Raw genomic sequence first — 9,035 nt, 5'->3', positions numbered from 1 at the left:
CGCCCCCCCCCCCCCCGCCCCCGTGCTGCAGAGCACGCCCTCTCCTGCGGAGGTCTCGGCCGCAGGCCTCCCTGAGGAGAAGGGGCAGCAGGCCAGCGCTGCCTTCCAGAGCTGATGGCACAGAGAAGGACTCCACCAGGATGTCACCCTCGGCCCTTGTCCTCCACTCACTCCTGTTTCTGCGGGGGACCGAGGGGCTTGGCCGGGTCCTCTGTGTCCTTGTCCTCTACGTCCCTGTCCACCTGCAGCCAGAGGGCTCTGTGGACAACCCTGCAGGTTCAGCCAGAGGATGATTACCCTCCTGGGCACCATGATCTGAGCCCCTGTCTATCTGTCCGTCTGCCCCATGGGCTCTGTGGGCCCGTCGGCCTTCCTGCCCACAGTGGCTCTCTTCCTGGGAATGTTGCGCAGACCTCTGTCGATATCCGAGATTTGGGGCAGAACCCCTTTTGGGGAGGACAGGGCAGTGGGCCTCTCCCCTCTGTGCAGGTGGAGGGAAACCAGCAGCATCTGGCCGAGCGGTCACCACCTGGGCCGGCTGCTTGGAGCCCACGGCCACGCAGCCCTTGCTCGAGCTGCGGGAAGCAGGAGATGGAGTTTCTCCAGAGAATCGCCTTCTAGAAGGAAAGAAGATATGATTAATCTGTGCCTTAGGAATGTGAATGAGACGCCACTTTTCTCTCGTCTGACTCTTGAAGCTCCTTCCGAGACGACTGGAATTTCCCGTGGGGATCTCGGCAGCAGCCCTGTGAGCGGATGGGCCAGGGGATTCCTCGTAGCCTCCTAGCCCTTGCTGGCCAGGCTCCCCGAATGCTGCCCCTCGGCTCCTGGCTGGCCGTCTCGGGGTAGGACGGGGACCCTCCACGTCACACACTGCCACGCCGGGTGCCGGCCTCTTGAGAGGCCCCGGTCCAGCCAGACTTGTCCTTTGTTCTCCGCACCCATGCTTGCTTCGGCTGCTTGTGCTGAGCTCCGCATGGTATCCAAGGTGGCCATGGTCCCCGAGAATGCACCCGGGTCTGCGTCCCCTCAGGTCTCAAGCCGTGGGTCTCCCGGGTGTCCCTGAATGTCCCCAAGCCAGTCTCCGCGACGGAGAGGCACGCGCTGTACCACCCGTGGGGCCGAGTCCCCTGCCGCGTGGGCAGCGCCGCCACGGCCGACCGAGCAGCTGCGGCCCGCGGTAGGACCGTGCACGCGGGCACCTTCGTTACTTCGTAGTGGGTTTTGTTACAGGAGAGTATCCTGGAGATACATACGATAGTCCTTCCTGCGTCGTGGAGCCTCTGTGGGGCTGTTAGGGGCGCGTGTGTCTGCTGCCCTGCTGGGCTCGCGGCCCTAGCGACCCGATGCCCCCCCGTGCCCTGCCAGGCTGCCCCTGCCTGTGGACGGTGCCCCGCGTGGCCTCGCCCTCAGCGGTGTCCACGAGCCACCACAGTGCGTTTCCTTCATGCTTTTCCTTTCAATCAACTTGCTTTTTTATGCTCCTCTGTTTTAACTTGAAAAGGGAAGTGTGCGGAAAATGAGAAACCAGCATCGCTTGCTTGAAGGGAGAGTAATGGTAGCTGTGGCTGCTAGAGAAACAGGAGGGCCTCACAGAAGCCCAGCTGGAGGGGCCCCCACGGGGCGCTTTGCCAGCACAGGAAGGAGACTAGATCCACAGAGAGAAACCAGACCGAGCCCCAAGCAAATGGCACGGGTTCCATTGTGTCCCCCTCCCCACAGATTCACGTGTTGATGTCCTAGTGCCCAGCAGGTCAGAACGGTGTTTGGGAATGGGGTGGTCTCAGGGGTACTTAGTTCAGGTGAGGTCACACTGGAGTAGGGTGGGCCCTAAAGCAATGGACCCAGACAGGCCGGGAGAAGCCCCATGAAGATGGGGCAGAGATGGGGGTCACGCTTCTACAGGCCAAGGCACGCCGAGATTACCAGTGACCTCCCCCCCGTGAAGCTGGGGGGCCTGGGACAGGTTCTCCCTCAGCAGGAGCCTGCGCTGGGACACTTGTTGGGCTGTGCCGTCCCGAGCTGTGAGGGTGAGGGTTGAGGCCGCCCCAGGAAGGCACCCAGCAGATGCCAGAGCAACAAAACGAGGGGGGGTGTACTCCGGGGATGCACCTGTCGGCGTGCCGGACATGGATTGCATGGGTGGACTGAGCAGGAAGAGCGGGAACAGCACCTAGGCCTGGAGGGAGGGACGTGTGCACTCTCAGCGCCCAGGTGACCCAGATGGGGCTGGAGTCGAGAAAGGGACCCTTTGTGTGGGTGGCCTCATCAGAGAACCCCAGAGTCAGGGCTTGAACCACAGGGTCTCTCCTCCCACCTTCTGGAGGGCAGAGCCTGGGATCCACAGCGGGATGATGGCGGTGTCACCCACGACCCCGGACGGGGGGGCTCAGCGCTCCCGCATCCTGGGGGCCAGACATGCAAGATGACGGTGTCCCCTCTGCAAGCTCCGGGGTAGGGCCCTCCCTGCCTCCCCTGGCTGAATACTAATACCATTAGAATTTAAGACAAAATTTAAAAACATTTGTTAATGTCATCTAAGAATATGTTTATTATGCTTCGACATTAAAAAAATAACGTTTTTTTTAGAAAACGGAGTGACTCTTTTCGTTTTTGCAGAGTTGTGACCTTTTAGGGCCCAACGTAAAGATGGGGGCAAAGGGTGTATCAGGGAGGCAGGGGCGCAGGAGTCACTCGGGAGGCATCAATGAGCAGGTCACGGCGCGGCCAGTCGGGGGTCAGTCGCTTGGGGACCCTTCGGCAGCACTGAGACCGTGTCCCAGGCTGTCCGTGTGTGTGTGGGGGTGGAGGGCCTGGGCTCTGCCCTCAGGCGGAGCGAGGTGGGTGCTGGTCTGTGTGCGTACTCCCGTGTGTTTTGTGCTGAGTTGAATTCTGTACTCCTCCGTTCATACGTTGACGTCCTAGCCCTCAGGACCCCAGGAGGTGACCTTTCTTGGAAACAGGGTCACCGCGGCACCTGGGTGGCTCAGTCGGTGAAGCATCTGCCTTCGGCTCAAGTCATGATCTCGGGGTCCTGGGATTGAGCCCCACATCTTTGGGCTCTCTGCTCAGAAGTCTGCTGCTCCCCCTGCTTGTGCCATCTCTGTGTCAAATAAATAAAAACTTAAAAAAAAAGGCAACAGGGTCACCGAAGGAGTAATTTTTCAAGGTAAGGTGAGGCCATAAGGCATAGAGTGGCCCAGATCCAATATGACAATAAAAAGGGGGACATGTGGGCCCAGACAGGCAGGGAGAAGCCCCGTGGAGCTGGGGAGCCTGGGACAGGTTCTCTCAGCAGGAACCAGCCCCGTGACCCCTTGTTCTCGGACAGGTGCCGGGGGCTGGAATCTGCTCATGTCTTTTCGGGGACCACAGTCCCACCCGTGACAGTGGCCCATCTGGTCCTCATCTGTGGGAGCTTCCGGGGACTGCCACGTCCAAGTGCCATGAACTGGGCGGCCTGAATCGATTCACCCTCCTCAATTCTGGAACCCAGAAGCCTGAAGTCAAGGTGTCGCAGGGCTGCGCCCCCTCTAGAGACTCTGGGGGAGGGCCCTTCCCGCTTCTCCCAGCTCCTGGGGACGCCAGGCATCCCTCAGCCTGTGGCTGACCCCTTCAGTGTCCGCTCTGTCTTTGTTGTCTTCTTCCTTAAAAAAAAATTAGAGAGAGGAGCACTAGTGGGGGAGGGGCAGAGGGTGAGACTCTCCAGCCGACTCCGTGCTGAGTGCAGAGCCCAAGGCGGGGCTCCATCCCAGGACCCTGAGATCACAACCTGAGCCCCATCCGAGTCAGATGCTTCACCGACCGAGCCACCCCGGCGTCCTGTGTGCGTTCTTCTAAGGACACCAGTCACTGAGTTACGGCCCACTCTAATCCCGGGTGACCTCGTCTGAATTTAACTCATCGCCTCTGCAAAGACCCTATTTCCAAATAAGGTCCCATTTTGAGGTTCCAGGTGGATGTGAATTTTGGGGGTGACACTACTCAACTCTCTACCTCGCCTAGGCCTTGGCCCCCGAGGAGTGGAGTGAAGGAGCTCCTCATCTGGGATCTTTGGTGACAGGTGGCACATTGCGCGTCTCCTGCTCAGGTTTGCTGGGACTTCATGGTTCCAGCACGGAGGCTCCCAGGAGGCCTGGACGCACCCGGGTGCTTGTTCACCTACGCTGGGTTTCAGCACTGCGGGGGACAGATGCCTGAGAGCCCACACAAGGGCAGAGACCACCGTCTGGGACCCCTCCTGCTCAGCAACCCCAGAGGCGGAGCTGGTGGGCTCGCTCTGGGCCGATCAGAGGCGGCTGGGTGGTCACATGGTACAGCCCTGGGGCTGGGGTCTGTTCTGAGGTGGGGAGACCCCAGGGTGGGGAGTTCTAGCCAGCCGGGAGCTTCTGCGCTCTGTCCCACAGACTGCTGGGTTTCTGCTCACAGGCTACTCCTTGCTGCCCTTCACGTGTCTTCTGGCCTGTTTCCCCTCCAGGGCTCACACCATCCCGAGAGGGAGAACTTCGGCCCGGCCCAGCTTGGGTTGTGTGCTCTCCTGCACCACAGCAGCTGGTCCTGGGGTGGGGGTGCCGGGCCCACCCTGAGAACAGTGGCAGCCGGCGAGACCCAGCCGTGGAGGGCTGCAGCGTTGCAGGTGTGAAGCCAGGGGACCGTGGGCAAGTCCCCTCTCCTTTGTAAACCTCAGTTTCTGCTTCTTGAAATGGGACTGTGGATGTCTGCGTCCCTGCCCCACAGAGGGGGGTGGGGAGAGGCCTGACTGCAGGGAGCACAAGTCCAACTCAACTCCACTAAAGTGACCCCAGGCACCTGCTTGTGTCTATGGGCTGGCCTTGGACCCCAGGATGCAGCCCCGTTCCTGTCCCGGGGTCTCTCCAGGGAGATGGGCCTGCCTCGTCTAGGGGTAAGGGAACACAAGGGGTCGCTGCTTGCCATCTCCTCCCCGAAACCCACAGCTGTTTGGGATTTGTGGGGAGGCTGCGATTTTGTTAGGCTTTCCCAGGTGGGGCGATGGGCAATGGAGCGAGGGGCTCAACCTCTTTACGAGGTTCTTACTATACTGAGAGCTCCAACGGGGCCCTTTCCCACACCAGCTTCCCCAAATTGGGTGCCCATGCTCAAAACTAAAAGGAGGCAGGCACTTGCGGGCCACATTCAAAGGGGTTAAAAAGGGGAAAGCACAAAAAAAAAGGGGGGGAGCACAAAAGGCCGTTTGCTTTTTCAAAGACTGCAAGTGATTAGAGAGAGAGAGATCTGTTCAGCTGCAATTCTTTATTCATGAGTCCTTGAATTCCCATGATACACCCGAGGGGCAATGGAGAGTCCACAGACGAGGATGCGGAGGAACAGAGAGGGTCAGCGACCCGCGCGTAGTCACACAGCCTTTTACTGGCACCATCCCAGCCTTGGCCTCACTTTCTGTGTTTTCAGCTGCCTAGGATGCTGCTTGTTACAGGGTAAGGCTGCAGCTCCGATTTACGGCTCAAATACCCCTAGAGGAGAGGCCGCTGTGCCTCCTGAGCCCTGGGAGTTGAGCCCCTGAGAGCAGATTTCCCTAAGGAGTGAGAGAGGAGGACTGATGGGGCCAGGAGGTCTGATGAACTGAAACCCCAATTCTCCAGAACCTGGCAGGACCCTGAAGTTCGTTGGTGCATGCTTTCATTCATTCGCCACGCACAGTGATCACACACAGACTGAGTGCCCACTGGGTGCGCAGGCATCGTGGTGAACAAAGCAGATGTGGTCCCTGGCCTGGCGTGGCTGGTGGACAGGGTGGATTTTTTTCCCCCTTCCCCCTCCCTCCCTCCCTTCCTCTCCTTCCTAGTCATCCGCTGAGCCACCGTCAACAGCTTGTATTTTGGAGGAGGCTGATTTTAAGCAAACACACTTCTTTGTGGGATGGCTCAGGTCAGAGAGGGTCAGGATGTAGTGAGAAACGGCAGTGTGGGGATGTGGCCTGGGCTTCCTCGAGGGGGTGACCTTGCATGTGGGACTGGAGAAGGATGGGGCACAGGGTTGCAAGAGCACTGGCTTTGGGAGTCCCAAACAGACCAGGTTCAGCCCCTCGCTGCTGACAAAATCCAAAGGCAGAGAAATGAGCAGTGGTAAAACATTTATTTCAGGGAGGCCGACACTGGGAAGATAGCAGACTAGTGTCTCAAGACTCTCCCTGGGGTCTCAGTTGTTAAGCGTCTGCCTTCGGCTCAGGTCACCATCTCAGAGTCCTGGGAGCAAGTCCCGCATCGGGCTCCCTGCTCAGCGAAGAGCCTGCTTCTCCCTCTCCCCCTTCTTGTGTTCCCACTCTCACTGTCTCTGTCAAATAAATAAATAAAATCTTAGGGAAAAAAAAAAAAGACTGTCTCCCAAACGGGGAAAATACTGCCAGGTTTCTATGAGGAAACTGGGAGGAAGGCCAGTGGGTCGTGCAGGTGGGCAGTGAGGTCAAGCCGATCAGGGTCCTGGGGTCAAGGTGTCGGGTCCTGCGGGCTCAGGGCAGTCCTTAGTGCTGGGAAGGGGGAGCTCCATTAGGAGACTCTTTGCCTGGAGGGTCTTTGTCTGAGTTCGGAGAGAAGCTGGAAGAGCTTAATTAGAAAGTAGAGACTGAGGTGGTTAACGGTGGTGGCCAGCCTGTCCGAGGGCTTGGCTTGGCGGTCCACTGCACCCTGCACCCTGCCGCGGGCCCTTCCAGCTGCAGTCCCCGTCCGACGCCCTTTCCTCTGCCTGCCGTCTGGCCACCACCAGCAGGACGACAGTCCGAACATGTGATCCCATCTACCTCCTTCTGCAGGGCTGGGCTCTGAGTCACTCTGCCCCACGCTGCCTCATTAGAACTGAAACCGCCGTGCCCATTATTCAGTGCCCTGACCCCCCAGCAGGCCTGGGGGCTCCCGGGGAGGCGTGATGAGCGTCCCACCTGCAGGAGCGCCTGCGTGGGGGGCCCGCCCCGCGCCCCTCTAGCCCGCCGCGCGGCCCACCGCCCCGGCCTGCTCCACACGGGCTCCCGCCGGCCCTGCGAGCCCGTCCCCGAAGCAGCCACACCGAGGCCCCGCCCCGCCCGGTCCCGCCCCGCGCCACCGCCCGGTCGTGACGTCAGGTGGCGAGACCGTGACGTCACAGAAGCGCGGCGGGGCGGCCGGCCACGCGTCGCCATGGCAGCGGCGGGCGGGCCCGGGCGAACGGGGGGAGCCCCGCCCCCCGGGAGGGGGGACGCGGCCCGGCTCCGTCCTCGCACGCGCGCGCGCGTGCGCCCCACCCCACCCCACGGGGCGCGCGCCTCCGGGAACCCCCCGCGGGCCGCAGCCTGGCCATCCCGGAGCGGCCGCAAAGCGCGGCGGCCGTCGTGCGGCGGCGCGCGCGGCCGCCAAGACCCGCCCCGCGCTGAGGCGCCGTGCGCCCCGGGCCTGACGGCGGCTGCGCAGTGCATGCGGGCCCTCCCCCGACGCCGGGGCGTAAGCGCGGGCCGCGGGCGACGCTGCGAGACCGGGGCGAGCCGGGCGCCCGCGCGGCGGGGACGGCCCGCGCCAACATGCGGAGGCCGGCGGCGGCGGCGGTGCGGGAGCGGGAGCGGGGGTCCGAGCGGGCGCTGGAGCCGGAGCCGCAGCGCGAGCGGGGCCCGCAGCGGGGCCCTGCGCCGCGCTGCTGAGGGAGCCCGGGCCGCTGCCCGGCCGGCCGCGGGACCACGGCCACGGCGGAGGCCCCGAGGTAAGGACGCGCGCGCCCTCGCCGCTGCCACGGCCACGCGCCCGGGCCGCCGCGCCCCGCGGACCCCCACCCTCGCTGACCGGCCCCTCCCCCGCCCGTCCTCCGGCCCCGCACCTGTGGACCCCTGTCCGCCCGCCTCTGTCCGCCCCCAGCCCACTGACTCCCACATTCCAGACGCCACCTCCTCACCCCTCGTCCTCTCACTCCAGACTGTCCCCCTTCCCCCAGATTCGGGCCTTGCCGCTTTGCACTCCCGCTGACGCCTCCACTGCAGACCTCGCGGTCCTCACTGATGCCGCGCTCCAGGCCCAGCTGCCCGACCCCGACCCCTCATTGCAGACTCTGCGGTCCTCCACTGGCCCCCTGACTTGAGACCCCGCTGTCCACTTAGCGGCACTCCACTTCCCCCTTCACTGCTCCCCAGTGCTCAGGCCCGTTGCCCACTGCCCGTGTCTCCCCACGTCTGCTCTTCTATCCTGGACCCCTGCCCCAGCCCACCCGTTCTTGGTGGTCTGGAAGGCCCTGAGGGGAGAGCAGGGACGGCGGGGAAGCGGCTGGAGGGGTCTCGTCCGGGGTGACCTGTTGCAGGGCACTGCTTATGAACCGCCACCTCGGTGTGGCTGTGCCCTCCCCTTTCCGCCCGCGCCACTGGTTTTGTTTTCCGGAAACACTTTGGATCAGGGAGGGGGTGAGATGTCTGGGCGCCCGGGGGCGGTGGCCACACTGATCTTCTCCCTGCCCCCTCTTGCCCCAACTTTCTCAGGGAAGGTTTCCCATTCGGGGCTGTGGGCTGTCGTCCTAGGTAGGCTTGGGGGCTCTTGGCCTCTGGACGGCATTGTTTGTGGGCAGTGGCCTCGGAGGGCTCCAGCACTTTGTCCCCGGCCCCTCTGGCCAGTGTCTCATACTCTGGGGGGTGTCCACATGTCGTCCCTCCACTGGGGCTCGGTCCGATGCGTCTCTAGCTCTGTGGGTCCTCGGTCCTCGTCTGGAGGACATGGCCAGGCTCATTTGGCGTTTCCCAGCCCCACAGGCTCCTCTGCTCGTGGGTGTGAGAGATGAGTGGGAGCACAAAGGCTCCAGTATAGGGGGGTAGTGTCCTCAGGGACTTGCTCTGGTCACCAAAGGAGGTGGCCCCTTGACAAGAACAGATTGGGAGCCAGGCCCACAGGTTTGAAAGGGGGAAGTTCGCGGTTTTGCTGGCAGTTTGTTTTTGTTTTTGTGTCTCCACCAAATTGTGCCCCAAGAAAGGGACCACTGGGTTCTGCAGGCAGATGGGTGAGGACTGGCTGTGGTACTGGAGTGCACATGGGCTGCGTTCACCCCACGTGTTTTGT

At 62.3% G+C, this 9,035-nt stretch overlaps 1 protein-coding gene across 2 annotated transcripts in view; it reads left to right on the top strand.

Annotated features, from left to right (window-relative positions):
• Positions 1 to 7,598: 7,598 nt before the first annotated feature.
• The window catches only part of CSNK1G2 (casein kinase 1 gamma 2), a 26,069-nt gene continuing 24,632 nt past the window's right edge, over positions 7,599 to 9,035 (top strand). Inside the window, exon 1 of one of the 2 annotated variants that reach the window (XR_005834680.1) lies at positions 7,599 to 7,701. The gene's annotated coding sequence lies outside the window, so the exon portion shown is untranslated. The remainder of the gene's footprint in view (positions 7,702 to 9,035) is intronic. The other variant, XM_040629722.1, reaches the window with a different exon arrangement.

Source organism: Ursus maritimus, unplaced genomic scaffold (assembly GCF_017311325.1).
Source record: "Ursus maritimus isolate PB19 unplaced genomic scaffold, ASM1731132v1 scaffold_14, whole genome shotgun sequence".
NCBI classification, from domain to species: Eukaryota; Metazoa; Chordata; class Mammalia; order Carnivora; family Ursidae; genus Ursus; species Ursus maritimus.
This window is presented reverse-complemented; position numbering and strand designations above follow the sequence as displayed.